The following is a 21,061-nucleotide window of genomic DNA, read 5'->3' as shown; positions in this document are numbered from 1 at the left end:
AAGGTGGGAGGTGGAATGTTGTGTACAGAAAACAAGTAAGCCACTTTGGCTGGAATAAATAGGGATGAATGATGGGAAATTAGTCTCAAAAGATAGGCTAGAGCCATCCTGTATCCTTGTCTTCTCTTTACTTCTTTATGGGGAGCCTTACCCAACCCCTCTTAATTCCAGTGCCTTCCCTCAGTTAATTATTTCCTATTTATCCTGTCTCTAGCTTGTTTTGTAGAGATTTCTTTGCATGTCTCCCCCATTAGATTGAAAGCTCCTTGAGGACAGGGACTGTCTTTTGCCTCTTTTTGTATCCCCAGAACTTAGCACAGTATCTGGCACATAGTAGGTGCTTAACAAATGTTTATTGATTCTTTTGGTTTGTTCTCAGCATTTTTTGGTAACTCTTTCCTTCCTCCTGAGCTTTATTCCTCTCCCAGTCACTCCCATCCTCTCTCTACTCATCTACAGTGGAAAAAACAAGGGATTTGGAATCAGATCTGGATAAATCCCTCAACCTCCTTGTATCTTCCATATTCGCCTGTAATTTCATCTGTAAATACTTATACCTCGCAGGCTTGTTTTAACAAACGTCTCTGGACACTATAAAGCTAAATAGAATTGTGAATTATTTTATTTCTTCTATTTTTTTCCAACTTAGTGCTAGTGAGTGCTTCAAGAATAAGATTTCCCACTACACTCAAAACTGGATCTGTCTGACCTTTCACCCTTCCTACCCCCATTCCCTTTCTAACCTTGAACACAACCTGCCCGCTCAGGTCTCCAGGCCTTTGCCTGTGTGTTCTGTTCCCTGTCCCTCCCCCTCTTTGCCCATTGAATTCCTACCAATCCTAGAAAGCCAGACTCAAATGTCATCTCCTCCTCCTGCAGAAAGGCTTCCTAGATCTCAAGCTGGCCCTGCCCACACCCACACCCACACCCATACTCTTGGGTAAGAAGCTTTTCCAAACTCTAGCCTGACACAGCAACTTTAGCATCTCTCCATTGCATTCTACAATACAGCAATTGTCTGTAGATGGGTCCTGTCCACCCAAATCTTCCTGAGGGCAGGGATCTTGTCATATCTAACAGTGCTCTGCATAGAGTAGGTGCTTAATGTTTGTTGAATGAATTTGAGGTAACTTCCAATTCTCAGAGGAAAAAGAAAATGTGGACCTCTCATATGATCAATATCCCATATCTATGTAAGGAAAGCTTGGATAAACAAGATGGGAGTTGGGCGGGTAGAAGCTACCACACATCAGGAAAATGGATGATCCAAAGAAGGACTAGACTTTGGAGGCCTCAGGATTGGCCATCACAATGTCACAGACACTCAGAGTTGTCATGGAACTTAGAGGAAAGGAGAGAGGAAAGGAAGAAGGGAGGGAGGGAGGAAGGAGGGAAGGAAGGAAGGAAGGAAGGAAGGAAGGAAGGAAGGAAGGAAGGAAGGAAGGAAGGAAAAAAGGATGGATGGAAGAGAGGGAGGAAGGAATCTCTTTTGAGATTCAGCTTGGATGTACCTCTTCCATGAAGACTTCTTTGATTCTTCCCCAGTTGTTAATAATCTATTCTGCCTCAATTTCCCTTATAATTATTTATGTAGATAGAGCTTTCTCCCAGTAGAATGTAAGCTCCGTGCAGGCAGCTGACAAAGTGGTACATTCCTAAAGCACAGGCCTGACCATGTCACTCAAAAAGTTCCCTGGCTCTCTGTTGTCTCTAGGATAAAATACTAATTCCTTCCACTGGCATTTAAAGCCCTTCGTGATCTGGCTCCAGGCTACTTTTCAAGGTTTATTACATATTACCTTACTTCATGAATTCTACATTTTGGCCTACTCACTGTTCCTCAAACTAGACAGTACATTTCCCACTTCCACACTTTTGCACCTTTGACCTCCATACCTAGAATGCACTCCCTCCTTCCACCCACTTCTTAAATTCCCTAGCTTCCTGCAAAGTTCAGCCCTCCTGTCCCCCCCATTCGAGGCCTTTCCTGGTCCTCCCCAGCTGCTGATTCCCTCTTATATATTTTATCTTGTTGTTTCCCCTGGTAGAGAGAAGGGGTTGTCTCACTTGTATATTTGGTGTACCCCAGCATCTAACTGGCACATAGCAGGTGCTTCATAAAATGTTGTTGCTTTATTGATTGAACACAGTAGGTGCTCAATCAATGCTTCTCAAATCACAGTAGAAGTTAATCAAAGTTTCTCAAAGGGCAACAGCCCTCATGTCTCTACCTGTGCAACTGGGCTCTCCTGTCTCTATATGTATACCACCCACACGCAGGCACCAGAGGTTTTGCAGAGCTGCCCTGTGATGCCAGGTGGTGGGTGCCAGCAGGGAAAGCAGCCAGGGGCCTTTCTTCCTCCCCATCCTCCTCCAGGCCGTCAAGCTCCTGCCTTTCTAAACAATCTATGTCTGTTTCATTCCTTTCCTCTGCAGCCAGAGCATTGTCAGGGCCCAGGTCTGGAAGAAAACTGAGGTCCTCTCAGGAGGAAGGTCAACTGAATGCCAAACATTTATTAAGCACCAAGCATTCATTAAGCACCTTCTATGTGCCAGGCCCTGGGAGTACAGAGACAAAAATGAAACAGTTCCTGCCCTCTCCCCTTATGTTCTACTGGGGGAAACAACATACACACAAATACAAACCATGTATAAAATTAATGAAGAGGGCAGCTAGGTGCTGCAGGGGATAGAGTGCTGGCCTTAGGGGCAGGAAGCCTTGAGTTCAAATCTGGCCTCAGACACTTACTAGCTATGTGACCTTGGGAAATCACTTAGTTTCCTCATCCGTAAAATAAGCTGGAGAAGGAAATGGCAAACCACTCTAGTGCCTTTGCCAAGAAAACCCCAATGGGGTCGTGAAGAATGAGACATGACTGAAAACAACTGAACAAAGGAATTAGGGGAGGGAATATTAACAACTGGGGAGATCAGTAAAGTTCTCATTAGGAGGCTGAGCTGAATTTGGAGGGAAGCTAGAGATTTGAAGAGGTGGAGGGGAGGAGGAAGTGCATTTCAAACATGGAGGATATCCTAGGCAAAGACATGGTACGTTAAGAGAAAAGCCTTAGTCCCGGTGTGCCACGGGGCTGGTAGGAGCAGCTGTTGGACAAAAATGGCCAGACCTAGAACATGAGACGCTGACTTTTTGGATGGCCAGTAAACAATCAATCCTGAGCCACTGCCATGACCAGGCAGAGTGATTCGATCCTCAGATCTGTAGCTAGAAAAGATAAGTCCTTCATCAACTCATTCTTCACTAAGCTTCTACTTATGCACCCATCGAAGGTCCGACATTGTAATTATCATTTTCCTTTTCGAATACTTTATGATCTACAAAAAGCCTTACACAGGGGGTCCCAAAAGTCTTGAGGCAAGGACTAAGATTTTGGGGATCCATCCATATGTCATCTTATTTGCTCCTAACAACTCATGGTTGGTCAAGGCAGAAGGGCATCAAATAGGAGACAGAGAGCTAGATTCAGACCAAGGAAGACCCAGGTTTGAATCCCACCTCCAACACTTCCTAGCTTTGTGACTTTGGGCAAGTCATGTAACTTCTCTGTGAGCCTCAGTTCCTCTGTCTGTAAAAATATGGATTTCAATACCTATAGCACCTGTCTTAGGGTGGTTGTGAGGTTCAGATTCAAAGTGTTCTGAACACCCTAAGGCACTAAATAAATATCAGTTATGATGATGACCCCCCACTTTACAAAACAGGAAACTGAGACAATACAATAATAATAAACTGAGACAAATGACAGAATTTGCACAAGATCACAACAGACACCAAATTTGATTTGAGAGACTTGCCTAAGATCCTAGGATGAAGATCAAGAGATTTTAGGAATGGAAGGAAGCTTCCAGATCATCAGATTTACCCCCTCATTTCACAGACAGGGAAGCTGAGGCCCACAGAGTTTAAGTATCTTGCCACATGTCTCCCAGTTAATAAATGGAAGAGTCAGGATTTGAATCTATGTCTTCTGGCTCCAAATCTGATGTTCTATCCATGAGCAGAAGATACCCCCTATTTCTTTCCTTTCAAGACTCCTTAGCCAGCATCATTCCACCCTCTCATCCTCCTACCCCTCTTCAATAAGCACCAGACCAGGTGCTGGCAAAATTTAAAAGCTGAGTTAAAAATAGAGCCAGTAATGAGGCATCTCTATGAATAGCTTCAACAAATGGCCCAATGGAGAGGCCAGATTCCTGCCAGGAAAGGCCCTGCCCACTTCACTCAGTCTTTCACACTCCAAAGCCCTCTGAGCATGGGGGATATTTATACCCAATTGTGAGCCATGACACAGACACTGGCATGGCTGAGAGGGTGACATACATTCCTGTCCCATGAGCCAGGCAGCCCATAGCCCCAGGTTAGAGGTGACAAAGAGCCAAGAGTTGGGGAAGAGTCAACATATGGAGAAAAGATGCCAGTGACCAGAGAATGAAGCACCATATTCTAGCACCTGAGTTCTGTGACATGGGCATGTTCCTGCCCTTTCCATTTAGCTAAGAGCAGTTTAACTACCCCACGTTACAGGGTGCTGGAGGAACCTGAGACCCAGAGAAGGTTTAATAGAGATCTGCCTTAGATTATACAATAAAGATAGAATCAGATCTCAGGTAGTGTGGTTCCCTGGGAAAAAGCATGGGATTCAGAGTCATAGGACCTGGGCTGAAATCCCAGCTCTGCCTCTTGTTACCTGGGTGACCTTGGGCAAGTCACTTCTCTGAGACTCAGTATTCTTGTCAGTCAAATGGGGTGCAGGGCTTGTCTAAATGGTTCCTTCTTTTTTTTTTAGAGGGGGGAAGCCAGGGCAATTGGGGTTAAGGACTTGCCCAAGGTCACACAGCTAGTAAGTGTGTCAAGTGTCTGAGGCCGGATTTGAGCTCAGGTCCTCCTGACTCCAGGGCTGGTGCTCTACTCACTGTGCCACCTAGCTGCCCTCTAAATGGCCTTCTTCAACGCTAAATCTATGATCTTGTATGACTCTGCTCACGAGATTCTTGCTGTCTCGGAAGCCACCCTGTTTTGGGGTGTCCTGAGATAAAGATCCTAAGAGCGCTCAATCTAAAGATGAAAGGGACCTTGGAGATCATCTATTCCAATCCCTTCATTTACAAATGGGGAAACTGAGGTCCAAAAAAGTTGCCACACCCTTCCTCTATTAGAGGAGAAAGACTCTTCACTTGAACATGGGCCCTGCCATTTGCTATCCACGTGGCCTTGCTTGGACAAGGCACTAAAGCTCTGAACTGCTTGCCCCCTCATGCCTGGAACATTCTCCCTTCCAATGTCTACCTCCTGGCTTCCTTGACATCCAAGCCAAAATTCCACTTTCTGCAAAAAGCATTTCCCCACCCCCCATTAGTGCTAGTGCCTTCCCCCTGAAATCCACCCCACTCCCCTGTACTTTGGATATATGTTTTATGTACAGAGCCATTTGCATGTTGTCTCACGCATTAGACTGCTGAGTTCCTGGAGGGCAGGCAGCGTGTTTGTCTTTCCTTGTTTCCCTAGCTCTTAGGAGGTTCTTGCTGATCTGTAGAGTCTCTGGGACCCAATTCCCTCGTCTACAAAATGAAAACATTTCACCAGATATCCTCTCACATCTCTTCCAGCTCTACAAGAACAACAGCAGCCGTACGCTTATCCTTTTCATTCATCAAACCAGTCCAAGTATGTCCTGAGTGCACTGTATATGCCCAAATCTCCAAGCCAGGCTCTGTGTTGGCCACCCTTCAATCCTGAGTTCTGTGAGGGATAGCTGTGATGCAGTGGGAGCAAGGGGATAGTGGGAAGGTCTAGGCGAATGGAGCAACATCAGCAACAAACCCAAACAAAGCAAGAAGGGGGAGGAAGCGCGAGGAGTATGGTAGAATACAAAGAACCAGAGGCCGAAGACCTGGTTCTCCAAAACTAACTATGTGACCTTGAGCATGTTACTCCTACTCCCTAAGCCTAAGTCTCCCCATCCACCATTTATGGGGTCATAGATCTAGAGCTCTGAGCTCTAAAAGGAACTGAGAGGTCATCTAGTCTAGCTTCTGAGATCCAGATGGAGAAAACATTTGCCCAAGGTAACCCAGATAACAAGTCCAGACCTAGGATTTGAACTCAGGATCTGAGACTCTAAGCACAGTGCCCTTTCCACCACACTATTCTTAAAATGAAGGGGGCAGATCTAGGTGATTTCTAGGATGCCTTTCCAGTTCCAAAGTTCTAGGAACCTTAACGTTCTAGCAGGCCTACTCTGGTGCCAGTCCTTCAGGCTCTGCTCTGTTAGAAGGCAGTGTAATGGTAAGAAGGGTGTTTTCTCTTTTGGAATGCTAAGGTAATCAAGTACCCTTGAGTCTTGCCTTTCAAATGTACTGGCAAGCAAAGTGGGACTTCTTGCTGTTTGTTGCTTGAGTGCTTCTCAGCACGGAGGTAATCAAGTGCCTTTGATGAGTCTTGCCTTTGTTTCAAAGAGTCTTTGATTGAATCAAGAGTCTTTGATGATCTGCTTAAAAAAATAAGAAAGCCTGGCTCACATGGGTTTGAGTTGCATGGTTGTGATGCCCTCTAACCCTGAGAAGGGTATATATGATCTGAGGCTGGCATTTTGTTTTGGGGCTCTCACTCACTGGAAGTGTGTCATGTCATTTGACCAGACGAGACTCTGCGTAGCCATCACAGAGCCCACCGCAGCTTTGGAAACCCAGATACTGATGCTTCTCTCTCTGGTAACTGTATGTATTGCTATAGTTAGATGGTTAGAAGCCTGTCTACAGGTTTGTGTTTATTTGCTCTATTTATATAATATATGCTTGTAATTTCTGTTTGTATTCTCTCTGAAGTTCAGGGTGCTGGCTTTTCCCCCTGAACTAAGTGAATGATATATGTATGTTTAATTAAAATGAGATTGTAAACCCCTTAAAGCTGCTTTCCCTAGAAAAGCAGATCAAAGGACCTGTGCTGGCAGCTGTCCTGTGTGCTAGTGTTATTGGCCTTTCACCTCCACAGCCGCTGCAAGCAGCATTGTTGTTACAGGCAGAGACACAAACACCAGGGCAGAAATTAAATCCATTAGACTCCATTCTGAACTGGGGTTTGGGTCCAGTTCCTCACATCTGATGGCAGTCAATATAGACAAGAGGCCTCAAGTCCAGAGGATTGAAGGAAAGAAGGGTGAAAGGGAATAAACATTTGTCAGGTAGATACTATGTCCCAGACACTATGTTAAGTACTTTACAAATGTTATCTTATTTGATCCTTATAATAATCCTGAGAGGAAGGTGCTATTACTATCACTGTTTTACAGATAAGGAAACTGAGGTAGACAGAGACTAAGTGACTTGCCCAGGATCACAGAGCTAGTAAGTGTCTGAGGCTGGATTTGAATTCAGGTCTTCCTGACTCCAGGCCAAGTGCTCTATCTACTTCACTATCTAACTGATTGAAGGCAAAACCTTTCAGAGAATAAGGAAACGCTCCCAGGGAGGGTCTGGGACTCAGCCTTGAATGATGTTCCTTCCCTTCCCTCCACCCAGCTGGCTGCCACCACTCATAGACAATGCTCCTAGACACAGCGCCTTCTTGAGGGCAAGAGTGCCTGGCCCTGGAATTTAGAAACTAGACGCTGATCTTCCCCATGGACACAGGCAATGCCTATTTGGCAGGGGTCCCTCCAGCTTCCTTGAGGAGAAGGACAGTCTTATTTTGTCTTTGTAGCCACTGTGAATAGCACAGTTCGGGCTACTTCAAGCATCTGTGACTTCATCCATGTTTGTACTCCCTTCAGTCAACCTGCTCAAAGGTCCAGGGTTCCATCCTCTGGTTACCTCTGGGGGCCCAGAGGGGCCTCTCCAGCTGTCAGGAAGGACATTGGAGGCTCTTGGAGGATCCCAGGAAGCAAACCCAGAAGTGCCCCTTCTGGGGAAAGATCCAATCACTGAGCTTCCCCATGACTTTCTTTACCATTATCCTAAAGACAGGCCGGGGTATTTCCCTCTGCCATAGTGACAAGGCAGTGGTGACTCCAGAATACTCTCCACCCACTGTGGGCCTGACCTCTCCTCTCACTCACTCTTCCTACCACTCTAGTCATGGGATTGGGGTAGAGAAGGCTGAGCTGAGGCAGCTGATCTCCCCATGACTTCCCCCAGTTCTTCCATCTTGATTCACATAACTAGCCGCTAGTCTCAGTGTCCAGGCTGCTTCTGGTGAAGCCAGGCAAAGAGAACCACGGAGTTGAATGGGAACCCAGGAGAGGGCATGTAAGAGAGAAAGCAAGTAAGAAAGAGAGAAAGTAAACCCTCCTCAGAATCCAAGGCCTTTCTAATACAGGGCTTGAAAGACTCCAAAATGCTTTCCTCCTGATAGCCTGGTGAAGACTGCCATAGATCTGAGCTTTCACTGAGTCTGTCTCCTCCATCATCATCATCGTCATCATCATCCTTATCATCACGGTTTGGCCCTTATTACAGATGAGGAAACTAGGTCTCAGTGAAGTCAAGAGATTTGCCTACAATAATAGCATATATTGCTTCACAGTTACAAAGCACTTTATCATTTCATCATCAACAAAACCCTCTGAGGCTGCCCTGAGAGTCAGGCTTATCACCAGCCCCAGCCCTCAATGACCAAATCTTGGGTCAGACGCTGCTAACCACTGATTTTTGAGTACACTTGGGAGCTTGGAAGGAAGGGCAGTGCCCAACACTAGAGAATCAAAGTATCTGGCTAGAAAGCCAGCCTCGGAGTCAGGAAGACCTGAGTTCCAGTCCCACCTCTGACACAGATTGGCTGTGTGACCTTGGACAAGTCATTTAACTTAGTGTCCCCAGCAGCTCTCTATGACAATAAGTTGCAGAATGGGTGCCAAGTTACATTGAGAGAGGGTGTTTCCTCATTGGGAGCTCCCTTCATCGATGAAATCACAGATCCAGTCCAAAAACAGAATGATTAAAACCCCGTGAGGCAGGTGGAGCAAGTATGACCACCCCTTTTTACAGATCACAAAACTGAGGGTCAGGGAGCTGAGGTTACTTGCCTAAGGTCAGATTAGTCAGTGTTGAAATTGGGACTCCAACATAGGATCATTAGTTCTACCCACAGTCAACAGGCACCCAGTGAGCTTCATTTCACTGCCCAGAAGGGAAGGAATCAGTCCCAGGTCTCCTCCCTCCACTCTGCTGTTCCATGAGGCCAGGCCAGGGATAGGATTCCACTGTCTCCTTGCACAAACTTTTGGTTGCTCCAGTCTCTGGCCCCCAGGAAAGTACCCTCCAGTCCCATTCCAGGTAACCTCTCCTGTCTTTCTCCCTGACTCCCTATCCTTCGAACACCAGTCCAAGCCCCTCATCCTCCCAGAAGCCTTCCCTGAGCTCTCTTAATTCTGGCTTGAAAGGATTTCCCCCAACTTTGAAGAGCCAAGCCACTCCTTAAGTGTGAGACAGTAAGACAATAGAGAGCACCCTTAGACATTGAGACAGCATCACCTAGGACTGTTAGCTGAGCCTGTGAGGCAGTGCCTCACTCCTCTTACGTGCCCCACAAGACCAGATACTCATTACAGGCAGAGGCTGTGTGACCCTTACTAAGCACAGCTTGGTTTCTTGTAGATAATAGGGCCTACAAGAAATGTTTGTTGATAGACAGGTAAACATAGTGGAATGGAAAGAGCTCTGGATTTAGAGTCAGAAAACCTGGATTTGAATCCTGCCTCTGTTAGTCACTACCTGTGTGACCTTGGGTGGTTCAAATACCCTCTCCCAGCCTCAGTTCCCAATCTGTAAAATATGGAGACTGGACTAGATCAAAGGTTCTTAATCTTTTTCATATATCAGATCCCTTTGGCAGATTGGTGAAGTCTATGGAATCCTTCTTAGAATAATATATTTAAATGAATAAAAAATGTATAAGATTACAAAGGAAAACAATTACAGTGAGGTATAGTTACCTATGTATAAATATATATTATAATTATATAATATTTAAATATAATAATAAATTATTATATTATAATATAATACATAATAACTACATATTTAAATATATTATGATATATTTTAATAGAATATATAATATAATAAATTTAAATAAATGATTATATGATATATTTCAATAGAATATATAATAAATATGTTTAATGAAATATATGTGTGTGTATATATATATATATGTGTGTATATATATATTTAATAAAACAAGTCCACAGAGCCCAGGTTAAGAACCTTTAGCCTAAATGATCTGTACGGTCTCTCACAAAAGTAAAAGATATGATCAAGGCTGATCCAGAGAGGAGACACTGCCCCCTTCTCTATCTGCATGATTGTAAATCACTGAGCTTCCTTGGGCTTCATCTTCCTCATACTGTAAAACGAAGGGATTGGACCCGGTGGCTTCTGAGGTCCCTTCAGACCTAGATCAGAGATTCTGTGATCTGGAAGGCCCCTCCCAGCTGCAGATGCTTTGATTCTCTAGGGTTGGGCACTGCCCTTCCTTCTAAGCTCCTAAGTGTATTCAAAAATCAGTGGTAATTAGTGTCTAAATCAAGATTTGGTCACGGAGGGCTGGGGCTGGTGATAAGCCTGGTGCCTCTTTCTGTACTTCCTCTCTCCTCTAAAACCAGCGCTGGTTTATCTCTGACAAAAGACCCCAAGCCACAGTTCCCCACTGTCCCCCCAAGCCTTCCCTAGGCTTAACTCCCTTCACCAGATGTCCCATCATCCCTTCCCCCTATCCCCCAGAGTAATCCTAAGGCCCATCTAGTTGGCCAAGACTCACATCCCACCCATACAAGCCCTCCCCTACTGACCAAGGGCAGTATTATGTACCTTAAGGCCCCCCTCTCCCACCTGGCAGGGAGGCACTCTGGGAGAGATGGCTGGAATGCTCCCTTCTGTGGGGTTCTGGAGCCTGAGGTCTGAAGCCCCATTCAGTGCCCAGACATCTCCCAAGGCCCTCCCTTCAGGCCCAAAGTTTCCTCATTTTTCTCTGGGTGCTATTTCTCACTCAGCCTCCAGCGGCCCCACCAAGACAGGAAGTTGCACAAGTTGTTTCGAGATACAAATGTGACCAAGGATTACTAACTGGGCAGAATGAGCCACAAGCCTGGAAGACCTTATACTCCCATACTTGAACACTCATCAGCCCTGAATTCAAATCTCACTCACTCCCAGTGGCTCCAAGGGCCACCTGCAAGCGGCAGCCTCCATCTCGATGCCAAGCCCTATCCAGACAATGGCCTCATATAGTCTTCACCCAACACTCTAGCTGAAGTGACCATTGGTACACCCAATTCTGGGCTCTTGTGGAACTCGATGTTGGTACCTCCAGGGGCCCAGCCTGGGCATCCCTTGACCCTCACTGCCCAGAAAATGAATGGAAACTGAGACACGAGGAATAGAGAGAGAAAAGAGGTTGGCCTAAGACAAATTCCTGGCCAAGTCCTGCTGAAACCATGTAGAATCAGGTTTCCCACTGGCCCCTCTTCACAGAGAGCAACACTCCTCTCATGCCCACAGCCTTAAACTACTGAATCACGAGTTTGGGGGCAACACCAAATAGCACTGGTCTCCAGTTCGTATCCTTTACTGACTCACACAGCCCAGGGACTGAGAAACTGCCAGGAAGAAGTAGGCCTTGAATGTCATAAAATAGTAATAAAAATACTGGCTAGCATTTACATAGCACTTTGGTTGCAAAGCACTTGACATACAACATCTCATTTAGTCCTCACAACAACCCTGGGAGGAAGGATTTGGTAGGGATCTAAATTTTGGTACAAATCATTAATTTGGGGGACTCCCAGTGTGGAAACTCCCTTCACTGTTAAAGATCAGCAATTTCCTGCAACTTTTTGTCTTAGAGAGTCCCCCACTCAAATGAGGTCACTGAGATGTCAAGTGACTGACCCATGGTCATACGGCCAGTAGGCACCAGATGCAAGACTCAAATCCGATGGGTTTTTTTGGACTTCAGAGGTGGCCTCTTCTGTTCACGATGATGGGCTGACTCATATGAGGTAAGTACCATGGCAATTATCATTCTTATTTGACCCATGAGGAAATCATGACTATCTTTAAGAACACTTAATGTGAGTAATAATCACCCAATAAACATTTATTAAGCACCTAGTATGTGCCAGGCACAGTGCTAAGAACAGAGGAGATAAAAAGAGGCAAAAGACAGTCCCTGTCCTCAAGAAGCTTAATAACAATAGCCAATATTTATATTGTGTTTCATTTATTTATTTTGACTTTATTTTTATGGCTTTTAAAATTTATATTGGCTTTAAGGTTTGCAAAGCAAATTGTAAAAAGGTATCTCATTCGAGCCTAACAACAACCCTGGAGCAGCAGAGTGCTATTATTAACCCCCATTTTCAGATAAGGAAACTGAGGAAGGCAATGGTTAAGTAAGTGATTTGCTCAGGGGTCACATAGCTGCTAAGGGTCTGAGGTTGGATTTGAAGGAGCTCAGCATTCCATAAAAGCACAATTTGCTTTACCAAATACGATGTTTTTAAATTTTTCTTTCATTCTACTAGCATTTATTAAGCACCTTTTATATGTCAGGAACTGGGCTAAGTTCTGAGGCTGCCACAAAGAGAAAAAACCATCCTGGTGAACAACATGTACAATGAGATCTTGAAATTTCCCTCCCTTTCAGGCAGCTAGCTGTGTGAGGAGAAACATGTGCTCTGCCAGAGAACACAATTGCAAAATCTTATTCCCTTGTCTTACCTACTTTTGCAGAAAATACAATTCCTCCCTTTCTTACAGAGGTAGGGGACCATGGGTACAGATTGTTGTCCAAACTGTCAGATTCAATTTATATGTTGGCTGTTCTGGCTGGACTGTCTTTTTTTTTTCTTACTCTTTGAGTTTTTGTTACAGGGGATCGTTCTCTGGGAAAAAATCCGGAGGGGAGAGAGATTTATTCAGAAACAAAGGTGATATCTCTTTTTGTAAAAAAAAACAAAAGACATCAATAAAAATGTTTTTTAAACGTTTTTGTAGAGATAGCAAAGGAGGTATATAGGTTGTTAAGTGGTTACTGATAATCTCTCACTTGTCTATTTTGGGAGCAGGGTGCATGACATTGAAAATGAGGAATTGTGCAAAAGTGGATGTCATCAGAGAAATGGAGGACTAGGGAAGGAGCTGGGTCACGTATCAAGAACAAGAGAGAAGCAGTGAAGAGCTGAGTTCTACACTGGTATCTGTACAATGTCAAGGAATCTAGAAAACAGCTGTTTTCTACCCTGCACATTGGGTAAACTCCCGAAATTCAGAGGAACACAAAGACAAGAGTTATGTAGGACAGAAGAGCATGGATAGGTTGTCATCTGCATCCCTGGAGAGAAGAAGAACATGGGTGAGATCATAGATTCACTAACATATGAAAATAAAGATGAGGAAACTGAAACAAAGAATATTCCTAAGGGTCACATAGCTAGAGGTCGGATCAGAACCTAGGTTTTCCAATTCAAGCACTCTTTCCAAGGCACATTGCCTTTTACAAAGTGATAAAATGGACCAAACAACGGCCACAGGCAATCACAAAGGATGAAATAAATAATTGTGATCACTTGAAATGGAAAGGCTTTTGCATGAACAAAATCTACACAGCCAGGATGAGAAGGAAAAATGTCAATGGGGGAAACTTGTATCAAATTATCTCTGATTAGGATTTGATATTTAACATATACATAGGGAACTATCACAAATATGTAAGACCAAGAACCATTCTCCAATGCATGTGATCAAAAAAAAATAAAGAGTTCTCAAAAAAAATTGTGAACTATTAACAATCATATGAAAGACCACTCCAAATCACTAATGGGAAATACAAATCAAAGCAATTCTGAGGTTTCACTTTACATCCGACAAATTGGCAAATATGAAAAAGATGGAAATAGCACTGGAGGGGCTATAAGACAGGTTTATTTTTTTTTTAATTTTTTTGCAGGGGGGAAGGCAGGGCAATTGGGGTTAAGTGACTTGCCCAAGGTCATACAGCTAGTAAATGTGTCGAGTGTCTGAGGCCGCATTTGAACTCAGGTCCTCCTGACTCCAGGGCTGGTGCTCTACTCACTGAGCCACCTAGTTGCCCCTACAAGACAGGTTTATTAAATCATTGTTGTTGGAGATGTGAATCGGTCCAACCATTCCGGAAAACGATTTTGAATTATGCTAAAAATTACTAAGAGGTCTGTGCCCTTTGATTCTAGGCATATGCCTCAAGGAGGTCAAAGACAGAAAAGACCCAAAATATTCCTAGCAGCACTTTTTATGACAGCAAAGACTTGGAAACAAAGCAAATGTCCATAGGTTGGTGAAGAGCTAAACACATTTTAGAACATGAAAGTCATGGCAAATTATTGCACCATAAGAAGGGATGAATATGAAAAATTCAGAGAAGCATGCAAAGACTTACATGAACTGATGCAGAAGAAAATATAATAGCAGAAAAATAATAGTGACAACAAAGAAAAAAGAAAGGACAAAAAAACCAACATTATAATGATCAAGGTTGGCCTCAAAGATTTGAGAAAGCACACCATCTTCTCTCTGTAGAAGTGAGGAGTTTATGGATGTGGAATATTACACATACATTGGTTTTGCTGAATTGTTTTTGGGGTTTTTTCTCTTTTTTTTATTCTTTGTCATAAGGACAGGGTCTGGCTCAAGAGAGAGAGAGGGAAGGGGACATGTTCAGAAATGAAGATGCCATTAAAAACAAAGGGCAAAAATTAAAATTAAAAAAGACAAAGAATCTCAGAGTTGGAAGAGCCATTTAGTCCAAAACATATTTGAACCAGACTCTTCACAACAATAGCCTCTCACTTCTGCTCCTTTAGGGACACTTCCTGGCTCTCTCCCTAAGCTTCCTCTATGCAGACCAGCATCTCCACCTCCTCCCTCTGATAACTGAAGCTTCTCTCCAGTGTCCCTGGGCTCTGATAGGTCATTTTTTGCCTTATCTCAATGGGGTCCCAGATATCATCTTTAATTCAAAGACTACTTTAAGTCTCGTCATATCCTACCCCCTTTTCTAGCTCCACTTCACACTTGGTCTTTCCTCATTAGGAAGTAAGTATCTTGAGGGCAAGGATGGTCTTTTTGGTAGTGCTGTGTGAAGCACAGAGCAAACATTTAATAAATGTTTTATGTATCTAGCTATCTAAAAGCCCTCAAGTCACGAAGTACTAGCCGTCTCCCAAGACCAGCCATCCCACTTATGTTTCGAAGCTTTTCCTTAAATCTTGCTCCTTAAAACTTCTAGTTTTGGAGGCAGACCCCTACCCTGTACCCTTGAATATTAGGTTTCCTAGCACCCCTAGCTTGAAACAGGGCCAAGCAGACCAACTTGAATCCCTCTCCTATGGGACAGTCCAGGAAATATGTGAAGAGAGCCAACATGTCCTCCCTGGGCCTTCTCCAGGAGAAACATCTGTGGGCTACAGGCTGATATGGATGGCAAAGAAGGAATTCATCAGTCCTAGGAGGCCAGGAACAGGCAGTCCAAGGGCAAGTGGCTCCTCTAGCAAGTCCCTTCCCAGTCCCCACCAAAATTGGCATAGCTGGAAGGGACTGTCAAGGCCATTAAGTCCAATGCCTTCATCTTATAGATGAAGAAGCTAAGGCAAAGAGAGGCAAGAGACTGGCCCAGGGTCACACAGCTCCACCATATCCCACCAAAAGATCATCGATTTAGAACAACAGATGAGGACATTGAAACACAGAAAGGTTAAGAGACTCACGCAAAACCAAAGATCTAGAGCTGGAAGGAATCTCCAAAGCCATCTAACAGAACCCCCTCATTTTCTAGATGAGGAAATTGAGGCTTAGAGAGTTTAGATGATTTGCAGAAACTGAATAAGTAAGGACTCCAGTCACAATTGGCCTTAGGGCCAAAACAGGTGAACTAAGTGCTGCCTACGGTGATTCTGGAGGCACAGAGGTCTTCCCCTCTTTGGGAAAAACCCCCAAACAGATCTCCCACCTGCTTGGAGATGTTTCTAATTTCAAAACAAAAACTTCATTCCTCTGGCTTAAAACTCTCCAAGCCCCGCCTCCCCCTTTCCCCCCAGTTACATGCAAATACCCCTGGGAAGGGTCATAGAAGGAACCATTTACCAATCACTTATCTCTCTGCATGAATGAATCTAGCAGATTCTTTCCTGATAATAGATTCAGATAGAAGAGAGGAATGCAAGGGACTCCTCTTTATCTTCTTCCAGTGAAGATGGGTCAGAGTAGAAGCAGCAAAATGAGAATGGTGGAGACCTAGAGGAGGACTGCCTTCTACCAGGAGGGCACAGGACCTAGAACTGAAAGTGGACCTTGGAGATCATTTGGCCCAACTTTACAGATGAGGAAATTGGGGCCCAGAGAGGGGAAGTCACTTGCCCAGGGTCACAAAGGTAGTGAGTAGCAAAGTCATGTTTCCAAGCCAGCTTCTCTGATCTGGGACCAGAATTCTTTTCCAGTATATCATACTGTATTCTTCCTGGGGACAGTAGGCCTTTTTAGAGCCACAAAGAATGAGTTAGGGTCCAGGCTGCCCCTCACACTAGTACTAGGGGACATGGTCTAAGAAGAGCTTGGGGGGTGGGGTAGAAGGGGTTCTGGGTTTCCTGCCCTCTGATTCCCAATCACTAATCCAGGAGAGAACAGGACAGAGGCTGGCAAAGGGGCCCCAGATAAGGGGCATAATAATCCTGATTTATCACCCCAGTTTATCACTCCTTGGTCCAAGGGACAAAGTCAGATGTGGTTTGCCCCAACTCTGAGCTTCCCCAAGAGCCCCTCACTTCAGCGGCCTTCACCAATGGGCCAGGAGGCCTTGAAGGGCCCTCAGAACAGGGCCATCCCACTTCCCTCTAGAGAGCAAGATGCCTCTCCCTCCTCTGCCTTTTAGCCTGGACTGGAGCCTGTACAAACTGCTGAGTCTGGGACCCACAGTCACCTGACTCCTCAAGCTCCCTCTGACCTATGGAACCCTGGGGCTGAGGGAGAAGAGGCAGGAGAGATTTCCATCCCCTTCCCTCCCCTCAAGACATACTAGTAATGGTAATAATGATACCTTACTATTATTGTATCCCATTTTTCAAGGCACCCATCATTTCACTTCATCCTCACAACAACCCCCTAAAGAGAGGTGGGGCAGGTCTCATTATCCCCATTTTATTTTATTTTTTTTGGAGGGAGGAAGGCAGGGCAACTGGGGTTAAGTGACTTGCCCAAGGTCACACAGCTAGTAAGTGTGTCAAGTGTCTGAGGCCACATTTGAACTCAGGTCCTCCTGACTCCAGGGCCAGTGCCGTACTCAACTGCGCCACCTAGCTACCCCGATTATCTCCATTTTAGATGAGGAAACTGAGGACCAGAGACAGTAAAGTGGAGCTGCTGGCAAAACCCAGAGCTGCCCAGCAGGCCACACTGCTCCACCTTCCCTAAACCCTGTCAGTTCAAAACTGAAAGGGCCACAGGACCACACAGATCAGGGGCTGAAAGAGACCATCTAGTTCAACCCTCTAATTTTACAGATAGGGAAACTGAGGCCCAGAAGTCACATAGGCTGTAAGAATCAGAGGCAGGATTTAAACTCATATCCTCTAACTTTAGGGTCAGCATTCTCTTCTCTGAGGGTCACTCTCTGGGGTCCCTGGGGTTCCTCTGGGGTCACTGGCAGAGAAACTGTAGAATATGGCTATTATTTTTTTGGTATGTATAGTTGTGCTGTCTTTAATTCTTCCTACATGAGGCCTTTCCTAATACTCCCAACTTCTAGTCCCCCTCCCCTGCCCTGCAAAAACAAATCGCTTTTACCTTGTATTTATCTTGTATATAGCTAATTGTGAAGAGTTTTTCTTTCCGATAGAATGCAAGCTTCCTAGAGGTAAAGATTTATACTTTTGTCTTTGTAGTCATAGCACCTGGAACACAGTAGGCATTTCATAAATGCTAATTGGCGAATGCATTGTCTTCTGAGTCCCCTTGTGTCCCCCTCCTCCATCCCCCAGCCCCTCAATTAAGACTGCGCCTTCAGGAAGGGGAAGCCCAAACTTCCTATGGGAGGTCTTCCATAGAAGCAAAAATGATGGTTCATGGCACTTTGGGAAGAATGCCTACCCTATTGATGATAACTGTATCTCCAAGGGTCGATTCCTAGCTGAGATACCCTATGCCAGCCATCCTTACCATAGGGTAAACAGAGTTTCGTCCCTGGACCACTGGAAGGGAGCTAGTGGGGGCTACCTCCCCATTACCATCACAAACCCAGCGCCTCCCTTTGATGCATTCCAGACCTGAGGGGCAAAGCCAAATGTAGAGGGCCTCTCTTTTGTGCCCTCAGGCTGCTGTCCCTTCCCTGCCAGCAGCACCATTCCCATCAAAGCAGTTTGGGCCAGTGTAAAGAATACTGGGTTTGGGGCAGCTAGGTGGCGCAGTGAGTAGAGCACCAGCCCTGGAGTAAGGAGAACCTGAGTCCAAATACACATTCAGACACTTGACACACTTGGGCAAGTCACTTGACCCCAATTGCCTTCCCTTCTCCCCTCCAAAAAGAAAGAAAAAAGAAAAAAAAGAATACTGGGTTTGGAGTCAGATGAACATGGGCTAGTACAAATAAAATGCTGGATTTGAATCTGAGGACATGGGTTCAGAACCAGGTAATCTCAAACCCCCTAAGCCTTCCTCATCTGTGAAATATGGGGGCTGGCCTAGATGACTTCCAAGGTCCTTTCTGACTCTAAGGCTCTGATCACATCCCAAATTCTGGCTCTGATACAGATTACCTGAGTGATCTTGTCTGAAGGTCACTTTCTTCATTTATAAAATAAGGGAGTTAGACTAAATCTCTGATCTCTAAGTTCCCTTTCAGCTCCAAAGCTAATGGTCCTATATACAAACACACACCCCAACTTGATCAAGAGACTATGAGTCAGCCCCTAAAACTCTACCCTAAAATTAGGCTCCATATATCTTCTGCTCCATGCTACATGTGAGCTTGCACACACACACCCCCTCCCACCCACAATATCCTTGGGACTATTCTTCTGTGGCTCTTGACACCACCCGGTTGGAAGATTAGGTCAACAACGTGCAGAGTCCCAGGGCATTCCATTCCCAGGAGATGGTCCCCAGCCTGGGGCTAGGGTTCCTGGGAGGAGAACAGGGTCAGGGCACAGCAAATGCATGACATGGGGAGCTGACAGTTTTGTTACAGGCATACAAGGCACCGGCTGGCAGTGGTGTTAGTTACCCCTACCCAAGAATCCAAAGGGGTCATCTTTAGCTAGGAGAGCAGCTTCAGGCCCTTGGTGAGTCAATAGCCCATTTGGGACTATCAGAGAAATTTAGTACAGGGCTTTACGCATGACAGGTGTTGAGTAAATGTTTGTCGTTGAGTGAGTGAATGAACGAAGGAATGAATGAATGGAGAAGGGCAGAGGTAACAGAGGGCCACAGGCAGACAAGACAGGCCCAAGGGATTCTGGAACCACAGAGAATTGCAGAGATGAGGAGATGTGGGAGAAAGAGGAATTGGTGGGTCTGGGGCTTGGATATTCTACTTCTAGGAATCTAAACAAGTTATGGGGCCACAGTGAGACTCTGTGCAAAAGAACAAAGCTGAAGGAGAGAGGAACTAGAGAAAAGAGGAAGAGAGGGGCATGGGGACAAAGGAGAGAGGAGACAGAGAGGGGTGGGGGCAGAAAGAAAGGGGCCAGAGGGGAGGTGAAAACAAGGCAGAGAAAGGAAGGAAATGGAGATGTGGGGAAAGAAGGGGACAAGGGAGAAGGAAGCAGAGGAAGTTAGAGGATGAAAGAGGTAGAAGGGAAAAGGGACAGAGAGGAAGGATGAGAGAGGAGGAAAATGAGAGGAGGGGAAGGTCAAAAGAAAGGGAGATATTATAAGGAACAGCTCTCTGTGAGCCAAGGATTCAGGGGGAAATTTAGAAAACATAAAAACAAAAGATATTGCTAAGAAAAAAATTTTTAAAGAGGGAGACATAAAGAGAATTAGAAGGAGATAGGAATTATGGGCAGCTAGGTGGCACAGTAGATAGAGTACCAGCCCTGGAGTCAGGAGGACCTGAGTTCAAATCCGGCCTTAAACACTTACTAGCTGTGTGACCCTGAGCAAGTCACCTAACCCTGTTTGCCTCAGTTTCCTCATTTGTAAAATGAGCTGGAGAAGGTAATGGCAAACCACTGCAATATCTTTGCCAAGAAAACCCCAAATGGGATCACGAAGCCTCAGACATGAATGAACAACAACAAGGAGTTGTGGGGAAAGGAGTAAGGGTAGAAGAGAAGACAGTGAGACAAAGGTATACAGGGAAAAGGAAAAAAACAATAGGGGGCAGGGGAGTTGTTGAGTACGTTCATCCTTGAGCAGGGGTGGTATTCTCAGAGAGAGCTGTCCTTTAGTAACCTAGTAGGTCAGAGTTGGTAGCTGGGCAGGAGGACAGTAGATCAGCAATGACTAGGCCCAAGGATGCCTGAGTCATCAAGCCCAATTTAGCACAGGCATCCCAGGCACATGGCCACAGAGACACCAATAAGCAGTCAAGTGGATCAAAGGCCACGGTGGCTTCCAGAGTTTCCAAAGGGAGAGGGATTCCCAAGCCTGTTTCTCTGTGACCACTGTTTCTCAGCTCAATTTCCAGTGCAAAGAAAAATAAGGCATACTGAGATATGGAAGAAGATGAGGAGAGAGGGAAGGAGAAGGGTAGCCAGCAAAAGCACAGTGGGTATAGAATTCATGGAATGCTAGGCTGTATATTTAGAAATGGACCTTAGGGACCATCAAGTGCAATTCCCTCTTTTTATAGCTGAGGCAGTTGAGGCCCAGAGAGGCAAAGCATCTTGCCTAAGGTCACACAGGTAATGAAGACTCAAAACTCCAAACCTAGTAAAGCTCTACTCGACCTCCAGAACAACCTTCAAGCTAAGTGACAGATACTCCTTAGGTCAATTTCAGGTCAATTCGGGCCTTCCACCTGAGAGAATCCCAAGCAATGGGAGGTGGGTCCTCTGACCCCTGATAAAGTTAAAAG

At 45.1% G+C, this 21,061-nt stretch overlaps 1 protein-coding gene across 3 annotated transcripts in view; it reads right to left on the bottom strand.

Annotated features, from left to right (window-relative positions):
• The window catches only part of TFEB (transcription factor EB), a 79,374-nt gene that overhangs the window by 46,767 nt on the left and 11,546 nt on the right, over positions 1 to 21,061 (bottom strand). The window contains exon 1 of one of the 3 annotated variants that reach the window (XM_036768930.1): positions 16,135 to 16,181. The exons of the other annotated variants lie outside the window; for them this stretch is intronic. The gene's annotated coding sequence lies outside the window, so the exon portion shown is untranslated. Of the gene's footprint in view, positions 1 to 16,134; positions 16,182 to 21,061 lie in introns of those variants that run through there. 3 annotated transcript variants of the gene reach the window in all.

This window comes from Trichosurus vulpecula, chromosome 7, assembly GCF_011100635.1.
Source record: "Trichosurus vulpecula isolate mTriVul1 chromosome 7, mTriVul1.pri, whole genome shotgun sequence".
Lineage (NCBI taxonomy): Eukaryota > Metazoa > Chordata > Mammalia > Diprotodontia > Phalangeridae > Trichosurus > Trichosurus vulpecula.
The sequence above is the reverse complement of the archived record's forward strand: the minus strand, read 5'-3'. Positions and strand labels throughout refer to the sequence as shown.